Source organism: Hyperolius riggenbachi, chromosome 3 (genome assembly GCF_040937935.1).
Source record: "Hyperolius riggenbachi isolate aHypRig1 chromosome 3, aHypRig1.pri, whole genome shotgun sequence".
Classification (NCBI taxonomy): Eukaryota; Metazoa; Chordata; class Amphibia; order Anura; family Hyperoliidae; genus Hyperolius; species Hyperolius riggenbachi.
In genome coordinates, this window is record NC_090648.1 from 370,755,573 (window position 1) to 370,770,852 (window position 15,280).

Consider the following 15,280-nt stretch of genomic DNA (forward strand, 5'->3'; position numbering starts at 1 on the left):
TAAAAGCCGAGTCCCTAAGGCAACTATTTATGTATTTTTTCAACAGTTTTTTTTCCTATACAAGTGTTGTTGTTGTTTTTTTTTTTTGGGGGGGGGGGGGGGGGGGGTGTTACTGAGCTTTGGAAGTGAAAGGGAATAACTTTAGGACTGTAATGATCGCTGCTGCAGCAGCTATTGCTGGAAGTAGTGCTGCAGCTCAGGCAGTTCTGATCTATTTCCATGCAAGCTGTATAGCTTTGTCTGTTTTTCCCTGCTGTCAGCTTGTGACTGATTATCATTCACCTGTGTGGGAATCTGCATGTCTGCTCCCATTGGATGACCTCAGTATAAAGATCTGCTTCCTGCAGGGTTTCCTTGGGTTTTCATAGCTTCAGCTTAAGCCTGTCTTGCTGTCGCTTTAGCCCCCGATCGTGTTTCTTGTTATAAAGATACTTTGCTGGTCTTTGCATCATATATTGGTTCATTGCCAATATATATGCATACCAGCACGTTTATTATTTTCCTTGTATTTGTGTTACGTTAATACATCAGTGTCGCTGATGTATACGTACACAAACTGTTTATATCCTGTGTGCAGTTAGTCAGCTTTCCAGCACGTTTTGGTAGGTTGCGCGTACCGTGACCACCCGTGCTGAGGTAGTTACCCTGCTCCTGGTTCTGTTTGTGGATTGCGTTCATCTCTGCGAAGAGATAACGAATCCTTCTGAATCCTGTTCTGTTACCGTTTGTGGATTGCGTTCATCTCTGCGAAGAGATAACGAATCCTTCTGAATCCTGTTCTGTTACCGTTTGTGGATTGCGTTCATCTCTGCGAAGAGATAGCGAATCCTTCTGAGTCCTGTTCCCTGTGTTACTCCATTCTTAGTCAGCGTTCCTGCTTATGTCATATATCGGTTCATTGCCGATATATACATATGTTAGTCAGAAGTTACAAATAGTTTCATTGATAGCTGTAATTGTAATACGCTAGGAAAACATACTTATTGTATATTTATCTGTGTTACGTTCATCTATCTTAATCCTGCTATTTTCTGACTGTCCTGTCCTGTCTTTGTGAGGCACGCCATCGCCGCATCGCATTGGCTGCCTCATTCCAGTCTGTCTGGTTTTGGACGCTTGCGGTCGCTAAGTAGCCGCTAGCTAGCAAGCAAGCGTTCATTCTGTCTACCTGTCCTGATCTCCTCAGTTCTGGTTTGTGCGCTCAGCGCTACTTTGCGCTGAGACGTTATAACGAAAGCATTGTTTGTGGCTGTCAGATCTGCACCGGCTCTGTGCGCCACAATCTCCTATTGGAGTCAGTCCTCCCCTCCACTATACTAGGGATAGCCTGTTTCCTGGTGCTAGTGTGTGTACCTCCTCCACGCCAGCTCATGCGTTGCATGCTGACTGTGGAGAATACACCACCAAGCCTTACAAGGACTTTTTAATTATAATATACAGTCTGGTGTGTGTGTGTGTGTGTGTGTGTGTGTGTGTGTGTGTGTGTGTGTGTGTGTGTGTGTGTGTGTGTGTGTGTGTGTGTGTGTGTGTGTGTGTGTGTGTGTGTAGTTTTACTTTTTTTGCCACTAGATGGCACTGCAAACACTCCTGTTTACCAAGAAGTGTATTTTTTGGTTAGAAGAACGCTTGTTCCCCTTCCCCAATCGCTGATCTCCATGTCCAAGCAGGTACAAGCGGCGGGAGGGGCACGTGCATGCACAGTGGAGAGGGTGAGTGACACATTAAAACATCCTGGAGCCATTAAGAGGCTCCAGCAGGATGTTTTAATGTGTCTGCTTGTCACTAAGTGGTTAATGTGGAATTTAAGCCTTTGAACAGGGCTCAAATCCTGGCTCAAGACAGCACATACAACAGTAAGGAGTCTATGGGCAAGGCTCCCTAATGATCCTGGTTACCTGTGGAGCGCACCCTAAGTGGCTGCAGCTCTGAAGCTCTTTGAGTCCGCCAGGATAAAAGCGTGATATAAATGTTCTGTGTCTTGTCTTGTCTATATAAATCAATAATTCTAATAAGGACTGAAAAAATGGCTTCAGCACTAATCCTTGTGGCACACATTGGTAGCCGTAGTCTATTTCAGATATCTCCCATTTGCAACAACAATTTGCTTTCTTGTCTTTAACCAGTTAATTAGCTATGTACATATATTCTCCCTTGCAGCCTCATCTTCTGTATCATGCTGTTATGCGAAATAGTATCAAATGCTTTTGAAAAATCCAAATGAATCACATCAATAGCATTCCCAACGGTTCTTATGTTCCCCTGGGCTACAGTTGGAAATGTACATGACCACGTGCCATGTATGAGATACACTTTCAAGGGCAAATATGAATATTTACGCAGATTTCATAATATAAGCAGAAAAATCTTCATTTGAAAATAGATTCAAAATTGACTGTTAATGAAAAGCGCTGTTGTTCAGAAATGCTAGGAACAGCATCAATCTGCCTCTGGTATAACAAAAACACTGTAATTGCAAGCTGTGCAAATGATTAAGATGCTCTCCAAATACAAAATCCAGTGCCAAGTAAAGACATTACATTGTGATATTAATTAGGTTACATTGAATTAGATGGAGAAGAAAACATTTTTATTTCCGAACATGCAGCATACAGACTGCTTTCTCTTTCTGAATGGGAAGGCTGAATATAATCATGCTGGAAAGCTGAGTGTAGAGCTGGAAATAGCAGGGCTTATTTTAATGGGATTTCTGGCTCTGGGCCCCAGCTGTTCTGCACAAACCTGCCTTCCTCTCCCTGTCAGATAGCACTGTGTGTGTATGTATGTGTGCCCGTGTGTGCGCAAGTGTGTTCTCTCTCCAGTAATGAGCCTTATTTCCTAACATGGGGAAAAACTGGGAAGCAAATGTATTCCAAGGCAGCTACAACCCTTGTACTGAGCACAGCCAAGAGGAAGAGATACTTGAAGTAAACCTGTCTGTTTGCATTTGTAAATTATTAACAGGCCTGAGAAACAATAAAAGATGGTGAACGCTGTGGTTCCCTATTCAGCTAAACAAAGCAAATTAGAGTATATATTGAATACAGTAGCACAAGACCGCACGTTTTGGCAGGCTGAGGCACATTCGATTACATTAATGACCCAGAACTAATAACTAGCAGTTGAAGGAAATTGTAATAGTCTCTGGCTTAAAGGGAACCCAAGGTGAGAGGGATATGGAGGCTGCCATATTTATTTCCTTTTAAGCAATTCCAGTTGCCTGGCAGCCCTGCTGATCCTGTGTCTCTACGACTTTTAGCCATAGACCCTGAACAAGCATATGCAGATCAGGTACTCTGACTCAGCTGACTCAGGTTTTTCTGGATTCGCCATATGCTTGTTTCAGGGTTTTGACTCAGACACTATGTATGCCAGAAGATCAACAGGGCTGCCAGGCAACTGGCATTGTTTACAAGAAAATAAATATGGCAGCCTCAATATCACCCTCACCTTGGGTTCCCTTGAAAGCTGTGGTAGTCTGGTAGAAAAATGCAGCATGAACTGCAACTGTGACCATTTCTCAGAAACCGCTTATTTCTTGGCCCCCACGCATATCATATATATTACCCTTCGCCTTAGGGATTTATTCGCTGACATGGAATAATTATGCTTGTTGGGAATTCTGATTTATTGTGTGTAAGCCTATTCTAGGTCAGTGACTCAATAAGCAGGAAAACTTATCAGAAGAATGGGAAAAAGTGAACATATCATTAGAAAGTTCTAATGAGAGATTTAGGTACATAAATGAAAAATATGGAAAGTCCAAAAAAATTTCACACAGCTATACATTACAGTTTTCTTTACACAACATTCTTACCTCACAACCATAGTTACACCACCCCATCTCCTCAGCCATCCATATATTCCTACTTGCCCCATGCACATCTCTTCAGAACTACAGATACAGTCATATTTACATGCCTGCCATAACCTTCATTAAAGAGAGTCTGAAGCGAGAATAAATCTCGCTGCAGACCTCATAAATAGCAGGGGCATGTGTGCCCCTGCTAAACCGCCGCTATCCCGAGGCTTAACGGGGGTCCCTGATCCCACAAATCCCCTCTGTACAGCCGGGGAGCGCTTCCTGGTTGGGGCAGGGCTAACCGCCACAGCCCTGCCCCACGCGCGTCTGTCAGCGCGTATCTCCGCCTCTCCCCCGCCCCTCTCAGTCTTCCTTCACTGAGAGGGGCGGGGGAAAGGGGCGGCGATGCGCCGCTGATAGACGCGACTGGAAGCAGGGCGGCGGTTAGCCCTGCCTCCAGGAGCGACCAAATGTACGACCAAGTCGTGCGGGGGGGGGGATTTGGGGGTGAAGGGACCCCCGTTTAGCCACGCGATAGCGGCGGTTTAGCAGGGGCACACATGCCCCTGCTAACTTTGAGCTCTGAAGCGAGATTTATTCTCGCTTCAGAGTCTCTTTAACTACCTAGCGACCACGTCACACCAATGGGCGTGAATGCGGTGGCAGACCCAGGGCCGCTTAACGCCGATTGGCGTCAAGTCCTGGAGCTGCAGTTTAGCAGGGAATGCGTATGCGCGATCGTTTCGTTTTGGTTCACAGAGCTCCGCTCCGTGATCAGTCTGCTAGCTGTGATCGCTACTAGCAGGCCGTTAGTAAACGAAAGGGGAAAGAAATCCTCTTTGTTTATATCCGTACAGCGATGCTATCTAGTGCAGCGCTGTACAAGGTACACTCGGCTGTCCCTCAGAGTGGCAGGGGATCAAAGCCCTCTCATAGGCTGATGCCTGTGAGAGGCGGAGAAGAGGACGGATCGCTGTCCTAAGCAGATCAGGACGGGGCAGGGAGGTGGGAAGGAGAGGGAGGAAGGAGGGAGGGAAACTCAGGCACTGCAAGCCTGGACAAAAAAAAACATAGGATCGCAGGAGTGATCAGAAACCTCCAAATGAATGTCCTGTTAAGGACAATAAAAGGAGGTTAGATGAATTTGTGTGCTTAGTAGTAGGGCTGTGCAGCAACCTGACAAAGCTGCACAGCCCTGTGTTGTGAAAAATGGGCTGGACACTGGGGGGGTGTAAGCCTGTGGTCCTGAAGTGGTTAAAGATTCCACCCTATGTGTACCTTTCTAAGCCCCCATCTAAACCCATTAATTCAGATGCACCAATTCTCAGCAAACCTTATAAATCAAACTCTGCACCTTACATGCCACGCCTCACCTGCTTTTAATTTTATGACTCCACATGTGTATCCTTGCAAACACCAAAGCACAACCACCCTGTAGCTAATTAAACAGACCCCCTTTTCCCTACATCCATTCTTGTACATTTTGAAGTGCAGTCAATCCTGTAGACTCACTTCACCATCAAACAGTGGTCACAGACTCCCACTCCCTGGAGGGAGGGAGGGATTTAATTATGTGGCACATCTGGGCACCTGGGGGATAACCTAATACTGGGGGCACATTTGGCTATAATGGGGGTACAGTGCTAATACGGGGGGCACATCTGACTATAATGGGGGTACGGCACTAATCCGGGGGGCACATCTGGCTATAATGGGTTAACGCTGATCCCGGGGACACATCTGACTATAAAGAGGGGTACTATTCCTGGGGACGCGGCTATCTGTCTATACTGGGGGGTGGCAAACACAGAGGACACATCTGGCTATACTGGGGGGGTCTGATATTGGGGATACACCTGGCTATACGGGGGAGGGGGGGCTGATACTGGGGACACATCTTGCTATCTATACTGGGAGGACATAAAACTGGTGGCATGGTTTTTATCACAGTAGACTTTTTATTTTTAAACAGGAATTGGTAAAAACTAATAAATAATGCATTTTTTTCGTTTCCACTTTTTCCTATTAAAATGCATAGAAAAGAACATTTTTCTTAGGACCAAATACCCCCCAATGAAATCCTAGTTTGTCTTGAAAAAAATTGATATTTAGATCATTTAAGTGTTGTGAGTAGGGATGAAGTTATTGCTGATTAATAGGGACACAGCTAAAGCATCAAAACTGCTCAAGTCCATAAGGGGAAAACAAGGTCAGGATGCAAAGTAGTTAATGCCTAAATATTTAAAGTTGCGAGCCCTGAGCTGGGGACCATATAAAGATGCAAGCTGTTGGCCCACAGCTAAATGTGTATTGCAAAAAAATTCTGACTTGTATATGTTTAGAGTCAGGCCTGAGACCAAACCGAACAATTTCAAGAAGACTAACAAGGCAGGAATAGAGATTTGAAACGTTTTTGTGATAAGATTTAAAATGATCTGGGAGAAAACTCAGTAGAAAGTTATTTGGATAAGGGCCATAGTAAGCTTTCTAGTTGTCTTACAGAAATCAAAAATTGTCCCTGCTTTTTCCACCTCTAGAATTTGTATATTGTTTCTTTACTGACCGATCAATGAGATGCAAATAAATTCAAGTGCAGTTAACATTTTTTGCTAATTTTGTTTTGCAAATGTCTGTAGCTTGCAAATGATCAATGAAATCTTACATTAGCTTCATTCCATTGGTCTGTTTTCAAGCTGAAAAAAAGTTGCATAAAAATAAGCATAAAATCTGCATTAACTTAAAATTATTTGAAACGAATTGGCCATTCCCACTGGCCAATTCATTAAAGCAAACATGTGAGGAGAAAAGTTTGGCAATTTAGATACTTACCTAGGTAGTGGAAAGCCGATGGATGGTCCAGAGATTTCTCGCATCTTCTGCAAGCCCACAGCTGCTGGCCGGGACTCTCTTTATTTCCATGCTCCAGTTCATGTAGGAGTGAAACCCTAGAGAGCATGTGCAGTCTGTGCATGCCCAATAGCATGAGCCCGCTTGTACACAGAGAATAAAAGCCTTGTCAAATACTCATGCTTAGAGGGACCTAGCCTTGGATTGGTGGGTTACAGGACGATCAGTGAAGCCTGCGTAATATGCAGCGGCTTTCCTCTATTGAGTTAGGTTTCTGATTTTAATTTCCATGCCCGCTTCAGGTACACTTTAAAATAAACAAATCATTCCTGATTCCTCTTATATTAAAAGTGATTGATACATTTTGGCAACACATTTTTAGAAGACTGAGCTGAGAGGCACTGAACATACATACATTCATGGCCCACCTGTGTCCACATTTTTAGTCCAGCAGAAAATTACCACTACATATAGGAAAATTGTGAGATCCTTGAAAGGACAGTTAGCGACATGAATTGTGTAAAATGCATTGTAAAGAGCTGTGAGAAACATGACAGCTCTACATAAAGCATTATTATTACTTTTTTATAATAATAGTTATTATTATTATTATGCATTTTAATAACTTTCACACACAAACTATTTTTACAAAAACAACAGAATTTGAAGGAGACCTATTAAAGTGTACCCAGACCTCCCATGCAGGAATCAGGCAAGTGTATTATTATGTAGATATAGTACTATTCAATTGCTAATTTATAATTGTGTGCTTTAATTCATCAGAACATGTCAACATACATTTGCCTATCTAGCAATTAGCAACAGAAATTCTCGCCATTCAGACACCATATAGCGATTCATTTTCATGTTTCCCTACATTACAGGTCATTATCATCATAACACTGAGTCCTGAAAAATTATATGCAATAGAAATGTACCTCATTATTACAGTCGTGAAAAGACAACCTGGAGCTAACGTAACTAAACTTAGGTATTTAAATATTCGCAAATTTTCAAATAATGTATGATTTCTTACAATAACAATTTCCTAGAAATGTTATATATTAAATGTAATTTTTACCATTTTCATAATTGCATTAAATAAACTTTACCTCAAATTCAGAAAAGTCCTCACCCATCCAGTTACATACATTGCTTGGGAATGGCAGGCATGGCTTCTGCCCTGGGCTCCAGATGATCAAAGTGCAGTGCACAACCCATACTATACCATTCTTACTCCCAAAAAGCTGCTGTGGTGCAGCCTTCAACCAGATATCTAGTGTGTTTTGAACAGGCAGACAAGCTGTCAGTGGCTGGTGTAGGCTGACAGCACTTATGGCAATCTTTACCTAGGCCAGCATTAATTTCTGCTACAATGCCTCCTGGCTTCCTCCTCCTGACCTCCCCCATTGTCAGATTATTGAGGATTGAGGAGCACTGGAGGGTGGGAGACGCAGGCTGTAAAGTATGACCAGATGTGCCAGTGCTGTCTTCCTACAGTGAGTCACTTTAATAGATGGCTGAAAATGCCCAAATAGACAGGTCAGCATTCAAGCATATTATTGGATAAACCATAGTTGATCTGCCCTTGATCTTCCCGTCTGTGTGGAAGCACTGTCCAGGAATCCTATATGGAAGCCATTGAAGCTCTCCAGTACTCAGCCAGATTGTTATATTAATAAATCACAGGTTCAAGGCCGGATTTACCATAAGGCATTGTAGCCATGTGCCTAAAGGCGGCTGTTGATGGAAAGGCAGCTCACTTCCCTCCCTGGGTGCCTCCCTCCCTCTTTCCCTATGCACAGTCCTGATGAGAGTGTAAATCAGAGGTTACTCACCCTGCTCTTGGCCTTCCACTGACGAGATCTCCCTTCAGTCAGTGGCACCTCTAGCTACTTAATACTGAGGTTCCTCTAGGAACCTAATACTTGGAGGCACCTCTAGTTACTTAATATTGAGGGTACCTCAAGCTACCTAATACTAAGGGGCACCTGTGGATACCTATGAAGGGCAAGGGAAGTAAGGGAGAAGTGACAGCTGGGCCAGCCAGCACATTTGTGGTGCAGTTTGGCAGGTGTTTGCAGGTTGATGGAGGTCGAATCTAAGGTGCCAGGACATCTTTGCTTATAGGCTCCTGTGAGGTAAATCTGGGCCTGCACAGGCTATTTGCCTCAACAGGTTATTAACAAACATTTATTGGACTAAAAAACAAAAGTAAAATACATGCAGTGGCCTGGCATGTTTCCCAAGGATCACCCTTGCTTCATCAGAGGCAGTTTGGCATATACTAGTGTCCTAGAGTATTTCAAGATAAACATGCAATTACACATTACAAAGATGATTCCTATTTTGTTCCCCTAGTATGGGTGGAACATCTGTAGTCTCCTGGGGAAAATAAGTTAGATAATTACCTAGGTAGTGGGAAGCCTCTGGATAGTCCATAGGCTTCCCATGTCCTTTTCGACCCTGCCATTGCTTTGCTTAGACCTTCTGAACATAACCGAATAGAGTTTGTCAGATATATTCTTGCAGCCACATTCCCCTTCATGAATGAGACGGACGTACTGCGCCTGTGCGAGTACAGCCACTCCTGTGCAGTAAGCCAAAGCTGCTCATCCATGAACATCTCCGTGCTACTGAACAGGCATGGCCGTACTCATACAGATGTAGTACGGCTGAGCTGGTTACATAGTTACATAGATATTTGGGTTGAAAAATCACATACGTCCATCAAGTTCAACCAGAAAATAAAGTACAACACCAGCCTGCACCCTCACATATCCCTGTTGATCCAGAGGAAGGCAGAAGGTTCACAAAGGAGTGCACAGCTGTGAACTGTCAGTGGGTCGGTGCAGTAGTGGTGGTGTGAAGGCGGACACGAGAATCCTCGGGACTATCCCTCTACCTAGGTAACTATCTAACTTGTTTATCCTCGTGAGACTACAGGTTTTCTTTAACTTGCCTCAAATGAATGTTAGAATTTCATTTTATTTCCATTTACTCCAGATTTTTGATAATTGTCTTAGAACAAAAGATTCATGGGGGATATATCCTGACCTGTAGAGTGGAATCCTTTTGTAAATATATATTTTGTCTAAGAAATGCTGTGTAATGTGAATCTCAGTACAAGTTTGTGTAAAGGCTTTACTATCCTCCCAGTTCCTTATGGGTCCCTTTACCTTCATTTCCCTGTATGCTATAAGTATTCCTTTTTGCAGTCCAGACAAACTTGTTCCAAATGTCTATCCTGTATAGGCTTCAGTGTAATGTCAAGCATCTGGTAAAGCAGCTACAACCTTATAGAACTAATGTATGTATTGCCTAGCAACCAGCATTGCTGTCTGGTCTCCTTCTCTGTGTAAGTGTTTAGCCTCTCACATAGGCAAAGGAGAAACCAGGCAACACTGAATATCTTTGTCTTCTCTGTCTTACTAGAGGTCATGAACAAGTGAAAAAAGCACAATTTATCATCTCATAGTTACAGTTTATCAGATACATGTACAGTGTGGTAAGTAATACTCAAAAACAAATTAATTTGTTTTAATGTATAATAGAAATGTGAGGTTCTCAAAAAGGAACCCCCCCCCACACACACACACACACACACACCACACTTTTTTATACTAGAGTGGGGCCCCCTTCTACCTAGTAGAATAGCTTTAGATGTTTAAGGGTAAATAAATGGTCACATATTTGATACCTCTTTTTTTCCATTAAATCAGCAATCGCATGACTGATGCCAAGCTTTGTTGGTGAAAATCCATGGTCCCCCCCCCCCTCCCCCTACAGCTCTGGGAAGGTAGGCATGACCAAAATGCTGCTCACCACCTCTACCAATCAGGATTCAAAAACGGTGCGGCTTTCCTGCTACTTAAACTTCCCCTCCATTGGTGTCAATAGAAAAGTGTAGCAGAACCAATAGAGAGACAGAGTTTGGGTGCCTGAACTGAGACCTTACGTCTCCACATAAATAAATTCCACAACTTCTAGCAACACCTCCAGCATAATACACTTTAACATAAAAAAGATTTCCTCTCAATGCCCTAGTTTTACCCTTTTAATTTAACCCCCTTCTCCAACATAACCCCAGCCACAATGTGAGAAAACTAATCATCCTCCCAGCAATACCCCTTCTACAGTAACCTTCCCATCAAAATACCCTCTTCCTAACATTAAAAAAAAAATCATTTCCTAGCAACTCCCCTTCCCCCCGATCCTTAAACCTTTCCAAACCCAAAAGGAAAAGGAAGTCCCAAAATCATAATCTTGTGAAGGAACTTAGAAAAGATTGTACTTTATGAGTAACAATCCATGAAGAACCATACAATTATTTTTCAGGTTAAATTTGCATTGATTCTTTTGTTTCCTGCATCCATCAAAGCAAAATGTACAGCTTTTGTCAGACAGATGTTTAATAGTGACTTTAATCTTGTATGTACAGCTATACATAATTATCTACATAAAGAGATCCATTGTTCAGATAAAAGGAAAAGCAAGCTGAGTCTGCAATAAAAGTAGTTTCAGGCAGTAATAGCTGAATAAAGTCCGTAAAAACAGCACAACAAGAATGTAAAAAATGCTTCAACCAAGTCCAGAAATTTGTTATACTCACTAAAATGTAACGATGAGCCGAAATTTTGCGTTTTCGTAATTACGACACAAAATTTGCAATTACTTCATGAAATTGTAATTTTTAATTATGTGAAAATTTGTAATTTTGTGCTGTAATTTTGATTTAAAGCCATAAAAAATATGGGTTTTGTGTGATCTTCCGGGGGGTGGGTTTGATTTTTGCCTACACTGTTCCCCATCAGGTCCTCTCTTTTTTGGGGCACCCTGATTGGTCACCTGATTTTTTGATTGGCCCATTTTGAAGGGGCCTTAGTATAAAAGGCTGCTGTGTGATGTAGCATATCAGAGAGAGCTCGCTGACACCAAGCCCACTTCTCACATGTCATTTTAATTGAATGTTTTTGCAATAAATGAGCCCTTATCTTACGCAGTGATGCTGATGCTTGTTTTTCTCACAAAATATGGGTAACACGAAATGTGTGTTTTACATTAAATTAGGGGTAACAGGAAATGTAATTTAATCTTTTATAATCATGAAAATTTAGTCACAAAAATGATCGTAATTACGAAATTTTTGTTCATGGTCGTAATTACGCAAAATTTCATTTAATTTTTGTGATTATGATTTTTCCATTATGATCAAAATGATGCAAAATTGTGTAAAAATCGTAAGTAGCACACTACGGTCATCACTACTCAGAAGTAATATTCCAACACTTCTCAACACATGGAACACTTACCAAATGGATTGATGTGTGTCACAGATGAAAACAATGTTCTTTGGATAATCTATCAAGTTATCCACTCCATTAGATCTATTACTGGAAACTCAGCAAATCAGCCTATGCGTGGGTTAATAGGCTCCCACTGTGGGTTCCCTTAAATCAAACCTGAACTAAACCTAAACCTATGAGATGATTACTTATATGTGTAGTGCACTGTAAGTGCTATGGAAGACAGCACTGTAACCAACCCATTGGGTTGGAGAGCTCAGAGAAACTCTTTTGCATAGATAACAACTCAAGTTTTTTAACTCTTCCTGTACTTGAAATATGAGACTAATTTTTGTGCTACTAATTGAAATTTCTTAACTCTTCCTGTACTGGAAATATGAGACTCATATTTGTGCTACTAATGTTCTATTTCTTAGCTGTACTACACATACAAATCATCATATCATAAGTTTATTTTCACTTCAGATTCCCTTTAAGAGGTTTAAGTTGATCTCTGAAGTATGAAAACTAGCCATTTCAGTGCGAGGTACAATCTGGTTCTTTCAGCTGCCAACATGAGAAAATAAGGAACATTTAAACTTCCATTCTCCATTTTGTTATCAGGAGTGTTTGCAGCAGCTTAATAACTGAAAAAATATCTTTAGCCTTTCAGTCATATGAAAAATATGCAGAAAGCCTCAGGCTGGTTTCACATTGCAAACTGGCAAAAGCGTTGCGGTGCGGCAAGCCTCACCACATTGCAATGCCAAAAAAAGGCCTTCAGGGAACACTGCGTTACAACACGGTGTTACCTGTCTGGCCGCCAGCCAAACAGGAAGTGACATGCGCTTGCGTTCACTTTGTGCTTCAGGAATGCGAAAGCACATTGTAAAAATATGTTTCTGCGCATGTGCGCCGCGACGTTGCAACACCAACATTTAAAAAAACCTGTGTCACCAGAGAGTAACATGACTTCCGGGCCGACGAAGATCGGCGCAGGTTGCCACGGGTCCCGCACAGTAGTATAGTTCTGCGCTAGTATTAAATTGGGTACTGCAACGTGGGAAGTATGAATTTCCCCATAGGGCTACATTAGGCTGCAGAAGAGGCACGGCAATTTGCCACACTGCGCCAGTGTGAAAGGGCCCTTAAACTAAGTTATAGTGTGAGTCATATATAGCTTAGATTTCAAAGTAATAAAAAATAATCTTCCATGACAAGCAGTATTAAACTACCTGTCCTGACACATGTATCATATAGGAAGCTATGCTCACAATACTCTTCTCTATCAGTCCAACATTACAGTACAGAAGAAGCTGCCATAAATCATGATAATATGCAGAAACGTATCTTCTATGTTTTTTTTTTTCTGAGACATAGAGCTGTCACGTTTTTATCTTCTCCAGTCTACACAGAATAGATGTTACTAACCACTGTCTATATTTAGACAAATGGCAAGTGGTATGATTTGCTTGAAGCAGTGCAATTCAATGATTTTAAAGCTCATATTAATAATGTAAGCAGTGATGTAACTACAGCCATGACAGTCTATAGGGAAAGATGGGGGAGTGAATCTCTTTCCTTTATGTTATTTAACATGGATCCTTCCTAATCAGGGTACCAAATAACCCACAAGAGCCATAGTCGTGCTATGTAGGGTCAGTAAGAATAAATCATTCTTAAAGAACAACTGAAGCGAAAGGGATATGGAGGCTGCCATATTTATTACCTTGTAAGTAATACCAGTTGCCTGGCTATCCTGCTGATCCTCTGCCTCTAATACTTTTAGCCATAGACCCTGAACAAGCATATGCACATTATTGTCAGATCTGACAAGATTAGCTGCATGCTTATTTCTGGTGTTATTCAGACACTTCTGCAGCCACATAGATCGGCAGGACAGCCAGAAAACTGGTATTGTTTAAAAGGAAATAAATATGGCAGTTTACTTATTCTCACTTCAGGTGCCCTTTACTTTGGGATAAATGAGGAAGATTTAGAACTGACAAATATATAGCACAGAGGTCATAGTCCAGTTTACACCACTATTTAATTTGTGTCTGTACTTTTCCCTATTAGTCATAGTACACAAGATAATTTAAAGTCCCTCAGACAAGTCAATAAGCAGTTGATGCTAATGTTATCCATTGCCAACATCTTGTGTCAGCAACAACCCATACTGTAGCCAGCTACAAAGCCTCTTGAGTGTCCTACTTCTCAGGTCAGGTATGTCGGTATTTCACTGCGGCTAGGCCCCATACTTCCTGTCCTACTGACTGTACCATCTTAGTAAGGGCCTGCTGTGGGAGAGCATTCCACTAATGAGACAGGAACTTTACTTGGTGGCATGATACAGAGGTAGACTCTGGGGCAGAATCATCCTGTGCCAGTAGCCGATCTCTGCATATGACTATTAAGTGGGCCAGAGAGTGTGATAGGAGGTCAGAGCAGGGGGCCAGAGATTTATAATATAATGATTTGCCTTGTCCAGTGCGTTTGATCTCAAAGGAAGCAACTGGGTGCTAGAAGTCTAATCTGGCAAATCCTGGTTTGATTTCTCTTGAAGCCTACTAAAACATGCCAGTGGTCACTCAGTCATCTGTGACAGGCAGTGGTCATACAGGCTCCTGTGATGGGCCAGTAGACACTCAATGCCCTGTGCCGTGCTTGTAGTCATTTTAACACCATTGTTTTATATTATATACTAGTAGACCTAAGCCCATTTAAAAATGGGCTCTAGGTCTGTGTTGTAACCCCGCCTCCCCTCCCTCCCCAGTGACCGGCACCACTGCCGCACAGTCAGCGTGCATGTGCGCACACGTCCGCCACGCGCACACCACCGGCCGCCCCCCTGGCTTGTCCTGCTCCCTGTCCCAAGCTGTCTGTGCGGCACATGCGCAGTTGCGCAAAGCACAGACACACACACACAGGGATGCAGAGACACAGGGGGATTATTATATATGATTAGAATGGACATCACAATTAAGATCTTTAGGTACAGCACCACAAACATGCTCACTGAAAGGTCAATTACAGGATTTACACAACCATCAACATATATGCCATTAACAACAAAATGAGCTTCTGAGGAAGCCTATTGTGTTGTGAAACATGCATAAAGTACTGATACTAGTGACAAATACACTCAAGGAATAATTGTGTGTAAAAGGTTGTGTGTGTGTGTGGTGGTTGGGGGGGGGAGGGGAGGAATGTGTGTGCCTAGCCATGGGTTCAGGGCGAGAAGTGGCCCATGATGATTTTGCTTGCTTTTGGTACACATGGAACACGCATGCAGTTGGTAGAGTCAGTATGCAGTTATTTGCATGCTTGTTCTAGTTGGCACCACAAC

At 42.4% G+C, this 15,280-nt stretch overlaps 1 long non-coding RNA gene across 1 annotated transcript in view; it reads right to left on the reverse strand.

Moving 5' to 3' along the window:
• LOC137561582 (uncharacterized) overlaps positions 1 to 9,905 on the reverse strand; it is a 33,131-nt gene extending 23,226 nt beyond the window's left edge. The window contains exon 1 of the long non-coding RNA XR_011030061.1: positions 9,826 to 9,905. This is a non-coding gene — a long non-coding RNA (uncharacterized lncRNA). The remainder of the gene's footprint in view (positions 1 to 9,825) is intronic.
• Positions 9,906 to 15,280: the final 5,375 nt, after the last annotated feature.